General features: G+C 41.3%; 1 protein-coding gene across 4 annotated transcripts in view; it reads right to left on the bottom strand.

The window, feature by feature from the left end:
• Window positions 1-1,110, bottom strand: part of gad1b (glutamate decarboxylase 1b) — a 66,051-nt gene extending 64,941 nt beyond the window's left edge. For 2 of the 4 annotated variants that reach the window (XM_039757600.1, XM_039757603.1), the window contains exon 1: window positions 314-951. The gene's annotated coding sequence lies outside the window, so the exon portion shown is untranslated. The other 2 variants (XM_039757601.1, XM_039757602.1) reach the window with 2 other exon arrangements.
• Between the last annotated feature and the right edge of the window lie 14,639 nt (window positions 1,111-15,749).

Here is a 15,749-nt window from a genome sequence, read left to right as displayed (position 1 = left end):
TGCAGCTCGATTAGAAAGCTGTATCACAATTTATAAGTTTGTAATAAAAATGGTTCAATGTTGTGGACGCTCTGCTTAATGGTTTACGAGGCAATCGTTAAAGTGGTCTTTCAGAATTTGGGATTTCGTTAAAATCTCTTTTCCGATCCAATTTATATAGTTAAAAAGTCAATTCTTACTCAAACGTTTTACAAGATAAACACAAAGCAATTGAAATACATTACTCTGAAAAAAGTTGTAATTAATAGGAGCCTGCATCTCTTCGTATACGTAGATAATCAATATGAGGAGATGTCGTGCATCGAAATCTTACCGTGCTGGCGGTCCAGGTGGGCAAACAGGTAGCAGACTCCGAGGAAACGAACCCAGGAAAAAAGCACAGTAGTCACTAATCGCAAAGAATCTTTATAAGTCTCCAAGAAAAATAACGTCGGAATGTCAATCGGCAGCACAAATCCATCCAGTGTGACCTTTTTTTTGTTGAAGTACGTTTCAGTTGCTGTTTTTAAAGCGTGAATCGCCTATTTATCCGTTACTACGCACGCATGAGTCACACGAACACCTCCTTCTGATGTTGGTTGGGGTTCTTTCAGTATCGACCAAATCCGCTTTGTCTGCAAAAAAAAAAAAAAAATCATGGAGCGCAATGTCCTTTTTTCCCCCGTCAAACGTGACTTTATTTGCAGGTGTTTTGGTTGCCTTTGGGGTTTTATAATGTCGATCACGGATTACGATCACGAAGATGGACTTTTCGCAAGTTTGACCCTATGAGTAACGCGCTACGTCCTCAGTGCGCTCCATATGTGGAGAGACGGGGAGGGAGGGGAGGGGAGGAGAGGACGGGCGGAGGCGCCGAGATTTTTTAGCTTCCAGGAAAACGATTTGACACTTAATAACAATTAAAATTCAAAATAAATGAATAAATGATGGAAACACGGCGTCTTCCAGTACACCGCCCACACACCCACCCATTCTTTATTAAGCTTGTCGCTAAAGTTCTTCGGTAAGGTGATGCACTCACCCAGAGCACTTGGATTCTTGGCGATGCTTTTGGGTGTGATAGTGCAACTCATACAACAGCATATATGGAGTTGTACCCAATGACTTTTTTGCAGCCTCCTTTGCTTCTGTGACACCAGCAGGCTTATGTTTGGGAAAGAGAGAGAGAGAGACGAGAAATGACCGAAAGGGGGCGATGAAGATTCGTACTTCTGGGATTCCGTTTGTTTAATTTCTGGACACAATATCTAATTGCTTGTGTTTTCCTAATTTAAGTTTCAAACATTCCAGACACGCGTTTTAATTAGCTGAAAAATAAAGCCATTTCCTTCAAGGGAACATCCTTGTGGAAATCCATGCCTGTCGATGCTAAAAGTTCTCTTTTTACAAAGCATACGCTGTACTCCTGTGTGCTTTCAGAGAGACGCACCTCCTCAAGCCTTGTATAGGAACGCGACCTTTCGTCTTGTAGGAGTTTCTTAAGATTATTACATTTTTTTTTTACCTTTATGGCAGTAGTCCTTTACTCTGAAGCATCACCAACGCCACGCCAGTATGGCTGCATACCTTCTAGACATTTAGCTGTCGAGAAGTAGGCGGCTTGTCAACACAATGCTGGGTCAACACAGCTCCCCTCACGCCACCAACACACGCAACCAAATGGACATAACGGAATTTTTGTCACAAACTCATATGACAGTTGTGTTTAATATGAGCCGCGTCTCTTATTGTACAGGACGTAAAAGTAAGTCGGTGCTGATTTTGACGTTAAACTAGATTAACCCGAATTTACTGAGCAGAATAAAACAAACGTTAGGAATAAGTAAAGTGTTCGAAAAAATCATGCCATCTTTTAGAACAAAAGATAACTACAGATAACAAGACAGGGGTTTAAAAAGACACGCATGGCAATGAAATGTTAAAGTAATTAAACTGTAAAGAAGCAGCTTTATTTAAGAAAATGACATGAACATGGCATCGCTCAGATTTCCTTGGAAAGAACGAATATTGCATGCTATGTCGAACCAGCGTGAAGATGTGTTATTTTAATTACTCTGACATTGCCACTTTTACAGTTCGCTTTTTCTCTCGCAAAACCTTACGGGTGTTGAATCCAAGAAAATATATATGCATATCCATCGCTCTTAATTTTGTGATGTTGTGCATAGTTAGCGGCAATTAACAACGCGCAGCCTCCCCCTCAGTCTAAAGGGGTGACATTTAAATATATTACATATGCATTTATACATTCGTGGACGCTTTTGCCCAAAGCGACCAACAGATCCCAGCTTCACGGTGCATTTGTTTCGACATTGCTGCTTATGGAGCACTGGCGGGTGAAAGGTCTTGTTCGGAGCGACACAGAGAATCAGCGGTGGGGCTCGGGAGTTGGTGCTGATCGAACCGACAGCCTCGTGCTTCACTTTACCTGCCCACACTCAGCCCGGGGTTTAATCAGGACACAGTGGCACTCATACCACTGTTCAATGGCATCGCCGTCTTACTGGGACAATTTGGAGAATCTCAGGGATCGTTTGTTTTTTAGGTTCGGTTTCACCGTAGATGTCTGGTAAGGTCTCATTTCAGAGAGAAAAGCTCAAGGAAATCACATTTTTTTCAGCACTTGGACAGCTCCTTGTTCAAATGCATATTGCGTTCTTTAGCTCAGCGTCCTACTTTCTGGAAAGAATGGCCAAGCCGTATGCAGCTGGAAGTGAGACTGGAAAACATTAAGACCTAGTATCTAGTATCTATTGATGTCTTTAAAAATATTTACATCTTTGAAAGTACTGCATAAACGTATTAATATGAGCCTCTTTAAAAACGAGCGTATTAACTATTCAGAAAACAGAGAAAATGAAGAAATACACAATACGAAAGAGAAAAAAAAGACAAATAAGCGGATGTGTGGAGAATAAAACCGAAACTAAAAGACAGTCAAGATTTTCAAACTGTCATTATGTTTTTAATATGTGGAGCTGAAAGCTTTTATATAACGTGTGGCGACAGAGACGGAGCGGCACAGACTGCGTAATAATAGGCAATTTGGTTGCCATAACAACTGTTAACCATTATGTTTCTTAAGATTCCCTTTGCAGAAATGCCGAACATTCATAAAGTGATACAACATCCTAAAAAGAAAAGGCCGATGACGAATGGAGAACCAATGTACCAAATTTAGGTCACAGGTAAATTCAAACTGCCTTTTTATATAAATCGTAAAACCTTTATACTTAAGCGAAAAGACATTTATTATCATACAGGTAATGTCTCTACGAGAGTTATTGAAAAAGACAACTAATCAAAAATTGCATATCATTATTTTTAGGTGGCTGTTTTAGACGTGAGTTGTTTTTAGGTGGAATGTGTGGAAGAGAAGAATGTTTTTTCTTTTTCTTTCCAGAAGATGGTGCTGTTTCATACAAAATAAAACAAATATCTAATCTATCTATCTATCTATCTATCTATCTATCTATCTATTATATAGTGTCTTTCATCTATCTATCTGTCAATTGTATAGTGCCTTTCCTATCTATTTATTATATAGTGTCTTTCATCTATCGATCTATCTATTATATATTGTCTTTCATATGTCTATCTATCTATCTGTCATTTAGGTCTTTCATCTATCTATCTATCCATTATCCAATCCATTATATCCTAACTACAGGGTCACGGGGGTCTGCTGGAGCCATTCCCAGCCAACACAAGGTGCAAGGCAGGAAGCAAACCCCGGGCAGGGCGCCAGCCCACCGCAGGCACACACACACACACACACACACCAAGCACACACTAGGGACATTTAGGATCGCCAATGCACCTAACCTGCATGTCTTTGGACTGTGGGAGGAAACCCACGCAGACATGGGGAGAACATGCAAACTCCACGCAGTGAGGACCCGGGAAGCGAATCTGGGTCTCCTAACTGTGAGGCAGCAGCGCTACCCACTGCGCCACCGTGCTGCCTTCATCTATCTATCTATCTATCTATCTATCTATCTATCTATCTATCTATCTATCTATCTATCTATCTATCTATCTATTATATAGTGCCTTTCCTATCTATTGATCTAGTGATCTATCTATTATATAGTGTCTTTCATCTATCTATCTATTATATAGTGCCTTTCCTATCTATTGATCTATCTATCTATTATATAGTGTCTTTCATCTGTCTATCTATCTAGCATATATGGTCTTTCATCTATCTATCAATCTTATAGTGTCTTTCATCTATCTATCTATCTATCTATCTATCTATCTATCTATGATATAGTGCCTTTTCATCTATCTATCTATCTATCTATCTATCTATCTATCTATCTATCTATCTATCTATCTATCTATCTATCTATCTATCTATCTATCTGAATGTTTTGCCACAGGACTGCCAGGTCTCTCTTGTTCTGCCTTTCATCCTTTGATGACCTTTGAGCTAACACTATTATGTGCAGTGCTACTGGGCACTCTTAGGATGTCATGTTTCTGTATCAAGATATCTGAATAGTTATTGGTCAGCAAGAACTTGGTTAAACTACTTGCCAGAATCCCAAAGAAAACCTTCCCCTCCACATTCGGCAGCAAGATTGTTGCTTCAAGCTGGAAGACGTCTCTTTTATGGGAATAAAACAACCCTCAGCTATAAGCCAAATCTTTGTAAGGAAATTCTTCCCCCATGTTAACTTTAGCAATTTGCACAGTCACTGTCTTAGCCTCCTGAAGCTCTTGTACACCCTATTAGGATTCCCATTTATCCCTTGTTCAGATCTTCCCCTGGTCTTCTTAATGAAGTCATTGACTTCCTACCATTTGGGTTCATCAGGGCAGCATCACTTACCTCCAAACTCAAGCTCTTAATCTTGCCTCACGCCACTGTGCACCCTTCTGTGGTTCTTCTCCACCTCCTCCTTAGATTCCTTTATTTCCCCTGTCCTTTCGTCCTCAAAGAGAAGAAGAATGCCTGTCCTTTCGTAATATGACCCAGACTCCTGGAAATCCTCACTTACAACTGTTACAGAATATTCACATAAGTGTTTGCATTAGACCGTAAGAACCAGCTGACAAATCTGCAGAACCCGTGTGATGTAAACTTAGACCAGAATCTCAAAGGAATGATTTCAGTATCTTGTGGAATCCACACCATGAAGAACTGGGGCTGTTTTTGTCCCCATTTGACCAGCATTAGTATGGTGGCACTAAGAATTTGCTCAGCGATTGTATATATATATATATATTTATACTACAGCACAAGAGAAAGTCTGGTGAGGTTTGGCCATGGTTTAGTGGTATTTGTAAATAAAATGAGAAGGAAGCAAAATTAGAGTCAGGGACAATATGGTCTGGGTGTAGCTAATCATGTGCCACTTCTGAAACACAAGATCTATCGCCATCAGTCGCTGGTTCATCAATTAACACCGACTTCCAGATTTTCTGCTGGCTAAATAGCTGGAGTGGTGGAAGGGGCAGGGTTTCTAGATCTGCACCAGAAGTGACATAATAAATCACCTTTGAAGTCTTCCTCCTCTCTACATGGAAAAATGGAAGAGTAGTCACCACCTGCGTGGTCCCCATTTTATTTAACTTGGTTGCACTCTGCTTTGAGGACGCTCTCATAGTGCATGTGTCTGACCAAAGCCCAGTCTTTTTCTTCTCTTCGTCTCTGACTTTTCCGCCTTCAACCCTCTCCCAGCAAGCTTTGTCCACCTCCTCCTGACTCTGCCTCCCTGAATGGAGTGAGGCGGCTCCTTTTTAAGTAGACCCTGGGATTGTTTGAGGAGGTTCATTAATCTGACCTGGAATCTCTCCCAGGTGTGGTGAAAGCCCCATGCAGGCCCCCTGGTGGTCCCCATAGAACTGAACAGAACTATGCCACACTTCAACTCCCAATGTGGCCAACAGGAATCCATGGTGCCACTGCCACCCAGGAGGGCTGCCCTCTAATGACCTGGGGGAGGTAGTGCCCTGCCGATACTCTCTCCCCTGGCCCTTCTATCTTACTGGCATCCCGAATATATGGTCCATATTATATATATATATATATATATATATATATATATATATATATATATATATATATATATTATATATATTTATAGTATATAATATAATATATATAGATATATATATTATATATATTATCTGTCTATCTATATATATATTGTAAAAGAGACAAGAGGAGACAGCATAAAGGTTTGGGGTTTCCGGCCCCGTATACTGTATATAATATCCACTATAATAAACAAAACAAGGTCAAAATATATAAACAGAAATTGTTCATATGCGCGACACCGAAAATGGCGTCGGCGGCCATTTTATAAAGGAGGAGCCGGAAGTGGAGGAATGCTGGGAAGGAACCGTGAGGGAGGATGGGACTGATGACGTCAGGAATAATGGCGGAGGAAGGGCGGAAGTAACGTGCTGCGGGAATGAGGCTTATGGTGACGGAGCGTCTTTTTTACTGGAAGAAAGCAAAGGAGGAAGGTTAGTACCCCGCCACTCCCTGTCGGCGAGCGTCTTCCGAAGCGTGTTAAGGTCCGTCCGCGGTCTCCTGTTTGCGCGTGTGTGACAATATATATATATATATACTCTAGTACTAGCCATGACCCACGGCTCTGCCTGCGCATTAGTGAAACAGGACAGTGAGGAGGGCCCTGCCCAACTCCCCACTCCTGATATCACGCTTCCCCTCCCCTCGGCCCGCAGCCTCTGTCTCGGATTAGCACGAATATATCGCTCCTACAAGTGAACTCTGATTCTTAGCGTGATGAGAGAAGTCACAAAATCTACTGGAATGTTCAAGCAAATTGTAGAAAAAAAAAAAAACGATCTAAATCCATTAAGTAGTTCTCTCGTTCGCTAACTAAGCGGATATAAGATATGCCATGAGGCTGGTGTGTGAGTGAGGAGGGCCCCGCACTCCTCCCCTTGGGCTGCTGTGTCTCTCAAATTTGCGCAAATAAGCATACAAGCAAACTACAATACTTAACACGATGAGAGAAGTCGTAAAATCAACCGGAATGTTTAAGCAAATAATAGAAATAAAACAATCTAAATATGTTAATTAGGTCTCTCGTGAAAAGTGGACAGACACACATACAGACAGACAGAAGTTGGATTTTACATTTAAATATATATATATATATGGTCAACCACCAGTCTTTAAGCTGTCCCCAAGGCACATGTCTGTGACAATATATAAATACAGAAAATTCATATTCCTTTACACAAACTTACAAAGGATAGACATCACATAGACATGGACCATCACAGGATCAAAATGGAGGAGGCTGGGTTTGCTAATCAAAGTGCATCCATGCCATGCTGTCCTTTAACGGGTCATTCATAATCTGTGTGTTGCCTCCCATGAACCATTTGCATTGCAGGCTCTTACATAAGATATCCAGATGTGTGTTGGTGAGCTGAATGAGTTTTGAAATGTAGGAAGAGCTGTCTTCTTGCCTGTTAGGAAGTGAGTAGCTGTGACGAAGTTCTGCTATTTTCTCCAGGTCTCCAGTCTTGGCTGAAGAGGGTCTCTCAATTAGAATTCAATTCCTGTTATTTTCTTCTATTTCTTGTCTGCCTCTCATTCTTGTCTTGTTAGACATTTCTAACTTTGTAGAATTTACTGTTTTTCTGGACCAGAGAATATTCTCTTCTTGGTTCTTCAAAAATATTTTGATGAAATGGATACTTCATGATGGCCACATCTGATCGTAGATACTATAGCTGCTGAACGATTGGTGTCCCTCTTATTTTAATTTAATAATAAAATGACAGCCGTTTAAGAGAACAAGTTCAAAATGGTGAGGAAAAGAAGCAGTTATGTATTTTTTGTATCATAATGGACAAGGGAGTGCAATTTAAGCCCAAATATGGATGCTGTATTTGTGTCAGTATATAGAGCCATGACTAACGATATTGTGCTTTAATGATAGAGCTTCCATTAAGATACAGTAAATGAAAATGAATAGCATCAAAATGCCGTTGTAAATGATTGTATTACAGTATTATCCATCCATCCATTTTCTAACCCGCTGAATCCGAATACAGGTTCACGAGGGTCTGCTGGAGTCAATCCCAGCCAACACAGGAACCAATCCTGGGCAGGGTGCCAACCCACCGCAAGACACACACAAACACACCAAGCACACACTAGGGCCAATTTAGAATCGGCAATCCACCTAACCTGCATGTCTTTGGATTGTGGGAGGAAACCGGACGCGGAGGAAACCCACGCAGACACGGGGAGAACATGCAAACTCCACGCAGGGAGGACCCGGGAAGCGAACCCAGGTCTCCTAACTGCAAGGCAGCAGTGCTACCACTGCGCCACCGTACCGCCCTACAGTATTATTGTTGCTATTATTACTGTATTTCAATAATTATTATTAACTAGCCACGTGCGCCCAACAACGTTGCGCGTGTTAAAGTTGTCTGTGAAGGGCTCCCTGGTTAAACGCGGCTGCCAGTCGTGAACTGGGCCCTTCATCGCACAGCATTATGATTTTTTATAAGGGAAACAAAATTACAAAAGAAAACCCTTGGACATTGATTCGATAGGAACGGCCTACTCGGAATCACTGTCCGAATAGTAATTATGTGGTGGTGTAGGAGCATTTTTGCTTCTGTCCGTTCACAGTCCGTCTCATTTTCACGACGCTGTCGTTTCCTCTCTCGATGTCTTGTCAACCTTTCTCCAATCTCGCAGGTTGCTTTGTGGCAATCCAAAGAGTAAGGCAATATACACGGAGCAATGGTTATAAAAGGGGGACACATAGGTATCCAGGCTCTTTAAAGCATAAATAGGGATCACTTCACTGACATGTGAGCAAGCCACGGTACAACTGTGAGACGCGCAGCACTCATCGGCTACAACGTAACAATAATAATTTCCGGAACGTGCTGTTACGTTGTCATTCATTTTACCCACTGTCTTTCTTTCATTCATATGTTACGTAGGCACGTACCTTTTATCTTCGGCAATCTCATTCTCTAACCAGGTCTCAGGAGCTAACAGCGTAACACTGTCCACCATCCCTTTCGTTATTCCGGCACATTGTTGACATCCGTGAGTAACAACAACGTACTAAACTGGAAGGTGGTCTACGCATGCATGGAATTCGCGGACAAACAAAGATCAAGATCTAAATGAAGATCTCTTTAGTTAATTTAAAGCACAACAATTTGTTTAGTTTGAATGTCTGTGTTTTCAGGTGTGACTGGCGTACTACAGTCTGCAGTAGTATAAGCCTGGAGGAGATTCTTAATGCAATGCCTATGTTTTAGCTGTCTCTCTACTGCCATCTAGTGCTTCTTCTTCTAATTCATTCACGGACAAACAAAGATCAAGATCCAAATGAAGATTATATATAGAGATTTATGTGATGCATGTATTATGCTAATGTTAGGTTAGGGATAGGATATTGGTCACGTCAGGTCAGGCATATACTTGACGTGTCATTGCAGTGAAAATGACACAAAGGGAGGCAAATCCCTGTGTGCTGATGGCACATGGCGAGGTTATCTCCCCTCCCGCTGCATATGGAATGCAACAGTGCAAAGTCAGTGTAGCGAAAATGACATCAGACACTAAACGATGAAATCGACTAGCGACGCACTGGTCAGAACTTTATGTCTTCATTAAGCGAGACATGACTGTATTGGTTTAAAAAATCAGCTGGAATGAAAACCTGCGACCACTGTAGGTCTGATAGTGAGGACCCTTGTTGTGAGCCAAGGCCCCATTATGTCTCCAATGAAAGTTGAGTCTTCTTTCTTTCAGACTAAAATCTTTATTTCTTCTAACAAAATCAACGTTAGCAGCCTGCTGCTGACTTAGGGCTACCAGGATATTGTAAATTCGGCCTGCGTTAATTGTAGGCTATGCAAACAAGTGAATCAGCCATTCCAGATACAGAGAAAATCAAAATGTTCTCTCCAGTTCATTTCCTCCATTTCAGAATTGCGTTGCTGGCTCAGAGATAAGGTGATCAGATGTGTCCTGGTGAGCTGATGAGTTTTGAAATGCAGGATGTGCTGTCGTCATGTCCCCCCTGGGATTTCTTGCCTGCTAGTCGAGGGAGTAGTTATGACGAAGCCCTGCTACAGTATTTTCTCCAGGCCATCTCTCTATTGGCTCTCAGATTCTTTTGGTCCAGCCAGTTGTGAGACAAAGCCCGCCAGACTGCAGTTTTTTACATTTCTAGTTTCTGCGTACCATTAACAAATCAAAAAGAAAAAAAAAAAAACACAAAGAAAACCCTCAAGTTTGACTTTGGCCATCTCCTTTATAATTTCCTTTTGGATGAACTCAAAAAAAGAGAGAGGCTAACAGATGGACATCATTGACCAATAAGCAGGAATCATAGCTGGATGGGAAGCCAGGTCATCACAGAGCAACAAACAGCATACAAAAGGACAAGTTCGACCTGCGCTTGCATACAGAAACAAATGTAAATGCTTTCATGGGGTCGGTATGAAGGGAAATTTCTCCATCTGGTTTTCCTTCAAGGCTTTGGTCATGGAAACAAGACAGGGAAGCATATTAATTTAGCAAAGCCTGTAATACTTTCCACTGTCCACTTTAATCTTGCAGTTTATTTTGTCATCAGAGTAAAACATCATAAACTTAATCTTAAAATTGATGTTAAATTTACTAGAGTTTCTCAGATCCCATCATAACTAAAGTAAGCACGTAGTTAAATGCTTTGTATTCTATGTGTTCTTGTATGTGCTCTATGTGTGTGAATCCCTATTGTATATGCTTCTTAAACGGGCTTTCCGTTAGGCCGACAGGACACATTGCAGTCATGATATTACAGCTCTCAGAACAATTTAAATACTAAGATGTATACCTGATATAATTTTCATGATGAAATGAATTAAAGCATGTATAGGCAGGCCCAGATCTAATTATGCAATTTTCATTAAGCTATAACTTAAGTTTATTACATAGAAAATCACCCAAAAAATCTCGGATCATTGAGAAGTGTGCAAACTGGCGACATGAAGAATCGTCTTTGCACTGAACTGGAATCGTCCCTGCATAAATCAAAGTCATCCAGACAATCTGGATCTGCATAATTAGATCTGGACCACCCTGTATTAATGCAAGGGGGGGCGGCACGGGGGCGCAGTGGTAGCGCCACTGCCTTGCAGTTAGGAGACCCGGGTTCGCTTCCCGGGTCCTCCCTGCATGGAGTTTGCATGTTTCTCCCCATGTCTGTGTGGGTTTCCTCCGGGTGCTCCGGTTTCCCCCAACAGTCCAAAGACATGCAGGTTAGGTGGACTGGCAATTCTAAATTGGCCCTAGTGTGTGCTTGGTGTGTTTATGTGTGTCCTGTGGTGGGTTGGCACCCTGCCTTGTACCCTGGGATTGGTTCCAGCAGACCCCCGGGACCCTGTGTTCGGATTCAGCGGGTTGGAAAATGGATGGAGGGGTGATGCAAGGGTAGTGATGAGCTGGCGCCCCATCCAAGGATTGTTTCTGCCTCCCTTAAGATGTTTGCTGGGATGTGTGCGACCCTCCGTGAAATAATTTATTGCAGCAGTACTGTCTCTTTCAAACATACCAACCCCCAATTCCTGTCCTTCCTTTTCTTTTTCCACATAACCAATCACTACAAAATAAGTCCTGTAATAAATGCCAAGCCATTTGTAAGCTTAGAACGCCAATTCTTCAAAACATTTAAGGAGCATTGAAATATTTTCATAGTACAAGTTGAATTATTCCATCCATCTATCCATCCAGAGTCGCACCAATCCTATCAAGCATATAACATGAGGCAGGAACAGTCCCTGGATGGGGCGCCAGCTCATCTTTACCACTGTGCCACTGTACCCACATGTTTAATTATTAACAACATTTATTTATATAGCACATTTTCATACAAAAAAATGTAGCTCAAAGTGCTTTACATAATGAAGAATAGAAAAATAAGAGACGCAGTAAGAAAATAAAATAAGTCAACATTAATTAACATAGAATAAGAGTAAGGTCCAATGGCCAGGGGGGACAGAAAAAAAAAAAACTCCAGACGGCGGAGAAAAAAAATAAAATCTGCAGGGATTCCAGGCCATGAGACCGCCCAGTCCCCTCTGGGCACTCTACCTAACATAAATGAAACAGTCCTCTTTGGATTTATGGTTTTCACGGAAGGATTTGAAGATGATGATGATCACGTGGACTTCTGGCTGGGGCATCATGGTGCTTTGAGTAGGTTGGTGGTGGCGCAGTCTGCCACCACAGAGAAACCGGAAAAAGAAACAGAAGAGAGAGTAGGGGTCAGTAGTAAACAGTATACATTATTTAAATGAAGTTGCATTTCATCTTAAAAATGATATCAAGAGCTCCAAGAAGATAGCGCTTGGAAATCTAAATCATCTTAGAAGCCATCTGTAAATACACGCCTTTTTCTATTGAACTGAATTGAATTCCTTTATTGTTATTGTATGGTACGATGAGATTCAATATGCAAATCCTTCATAAACTTATTTTTCCTAAAAAGTGATAAAATAGCAATAATAATAATACAATAAAAACAATGCAAAATATACAATCTAAAAGCATAAGTACAATTTACACGTACATATTGGGCAAATAGTGCAAATAGTTTATAAAGTGGCTCAGGTTGTGCAATATTAAAACTGTAGTGCAGCGGTTCTCAAACTTTCGTATTTCGCATCCCCCCTTTTCTACTTGGAATAATTCTGCGCCCCCTGTATAATATAAGATAGATGAGAATAACCCATGATACAACTAACAAAGGTATGATACTCGTACGGTGTCGTGGTATCCAATCATTTTTACTTCCATAAGATTTGCATGTGTTCGGCTAACTTCGATGAAATATTTGCAAGTTATTTTTTTTAAAGTGCTTTAATAACTGCTAAAATGCCTTGTGTGGTTTTTGGTAGTAATTCTAATCCCAAAAACAAAGAATAAATTATTTATTCGTTTAATTATTTTTTTATGTGAAGAAATGATTAAATATGTTTTAATTTTTAAAAATCTCATAAAAGAGGACACCAATGAAGTCAATCTGCGTGAGACAAACGTATTTTCGTCTGACAAATATTATACCGCTGTTAGTTGTATCATGAAAATAACCCAATAAGCAGTAAATTATTTGACTCAATTTGTCAATATTGGCTAGTGCAGTTGCGCCGCATTATCACCTGATCTACTGTTACCCGAATGTTCGCAACAGATTGAAAATACGCGACTATAAAAGCAGCAGCAGCGGCGCCGCTCGTCATAGAAACAAACTTCAAATAGGAAAGGAGCTCAGAGTGTCTCGATATCTCGAATATCAAACCAAACCTGGACAGGCTGTGTACTTATTAGTCATTAGATCTATGCCTTAGAAATGTTTTATTTTAATTTTAGTTATAATGCATTCGTTGTGATTATATGTTTGCAAATGTAAATTTGAAATAAAAATGTAAAAAATGAATTTTGATGTCTTGTTCATTTATTCGATGCCCCCCTTGTAGAGCTTCATTGCCCCCCAGGGGGGCATGATCCACAATTTGAGAACCGCTGCTGTAGTGCAAGTTTACAGTGAGGTGATTGTACTTATAAGTACAAACAGTTCTACCAGAGCACTTGATGGGCTGATTGAGTGTGTTTAGAGCTCTTGGGATGAAACTGTGTCTGAGCTGCGAGGTTTGTGCAGGAAAGGCTCTGAAGCATTTGCCATATTAAATGGGAGAAGTTCAAATAGACTGTGCGCATGACTGAGGCAGCGAGTGGTGCACTGAGAGTAACAACGCTAAAGCAGCTATGAAATCTGGAATAGTTTGAACATTCCGTGGACCATTATATTGTTACAGTTTGATTACAATCAGATTTATAAACGATAAAACGATTAATTTCAGTGTATTTGATAAAGCCGCACCAGGGGTGTGAATCTAGAAAAGAATGGGAAACCACACAGGAACAGTAGCACTGCTTTGACGCTGGGTGCCACCGAAAACTTGCGTACACTATGGTTTGAGCTGACATGAGAATGTGCATGTTTATACATCACGAAGTGAGCGTGGAAATGGGCGTATGCAACATTTATGTGCGTACACACCATTTATACACGAGACCGCTGGTGATTTGAATTATTATACAGTATGTGTAAGTTGTCAGTTAGCTCATTTGACTGCTTTTCCCTACTCAATCGAAGGTGCCATTGTTTCCAATGTTATTGTGAAATGTTGTGTATGGATGAGTCGGGGTTGCTGTAAAGATAAGCATGACCTCCCATCAAGTCTTCTTTAATAAATTTCAACTTTTGCATTATTTTCACAAACCAGAACATTACAATGGTACACTACTCAATTAACTTAACAGGTACAACCAATTAGAAGAAGAAAACCAAACAAACAAGAAAATATGACTGAGGCGCCGATGCGAGTCGCAGCCTTTCCAGCAGCTCTGTGTATGACTTTATCTTTAAAGTCTTTTATCTTTATCTTTCTACCTTTTCTCTATTTTGCTTTATTTCACTGTTAACTCCTACCACTTTCTTTTATGTGGACTCGTTCCATAGACACTTTTTACTACTTGGAGATGGATTTTTACACACCGAGACTCGTCTATTCAAGTAGTCAACTCCAAGTGCTGAGAACAAATGCGCACGCCGGTGTGGTTCCCTATCTACCTGACGAGGTAAGAAGGCGGTATCGGGGCAGCAGAGCCGGTGCGGAGATAAAAGCCAAATGTCTAGCAAGAAAATGGCGCTACAAACCTTCGGTGCCTTCTGTGATCCTGGGAAATGTGAACTCACTACCAAATAAGATCGACGAACTAGCTGCACTGGTAAAAAATGTCAGGATCTACAAAGAATGCAGTTTGCTGTGTTTTAGTGAAACTCGGCTAACAACTAACATCCCAGATGCTAAGGTGGAGCTACCTGGGTTTAGCACAGTTAGAGCGGACAGAGACGCAAGTACCTGCGGGAAGCAGAAAGGAGGGGGAGAGTCTGGACATGTAAACGTTAAAATCTCCACTTGTTGTAGGGACATCGAACTGTTGACTGTAAGTCTGTGTCCCTATTACTTGCCCAGAGAGTTTGGACGCGTGATTGTTGTTATTGTTTACATTCCCCGTCGAGTGAACGCGGAGATAGTGAGTGACATCATCCATTCCACAGTTGCTAAATTACAAACGCAGCACCCTGAGGCGCTTGTGCTAATCACTGGAGACTTTGACCATGTGACACTGGACAAAACATTACCTGCCTTCTCCCAGTATGTGGACTGTAACACCCAGGGAAATAGGACTATTGACCTACTGTATGCAAATGTTAAAGACGCATACAGCGGCACCCTGCTGCCTGCGCTTGGGAAGGCAGATCATGACCTGGTTCTGCTTCAGCCTGACTACAAACCAAGAGTGAGGGAGCTACCTACAAATGCATGATCATTCAGGAAGTGGTCCCCTGAGGCAGAGCAGGCTCTGAGAGACTGCTTTGGAACTACAAACTGGGATTTACTGCTGGGGTCACATAGTGAGAACATTGAGGAGGTTGTTGACTGCACTACTGACTACATCAACTTCTGTATGGACATTGTAGTTCCAGTAAGAACAGTACACTGCTATGCTAACAACAAGCCATGGATTACAAGTGATATCAAGGGCCTTTTGAACCAGAAGAAAAGGGCTTTTAAAGGCGGTGATTAGCATGAGTTCAAGAGCGTGCAGGAGGAACTCCAAGTCCAGCTCAGGACGGCGAAGGAGCAGTACAGGAGAAAGCTGA

The sequence above is a fragment of the Polypterus senegalus genome, chromosome 6, assembly GCF_016835505.1.
Source record: "Polypterus senegalus isolate Bchr_013 chromosome 6, ASM1683550v1, whole genome shotgun sequence".
NCBI classification, from domain to species: Eukaryota; Metazoa; Chordata; class Cladistia; order Polypteriformes; family Polypteridae; genus Polypterus; species Polypterus senegalus.
Note: the sequence above shows the minus strand (reverse complement) of the source record. Positions and strands in the feature narration are given on the sequence as shown.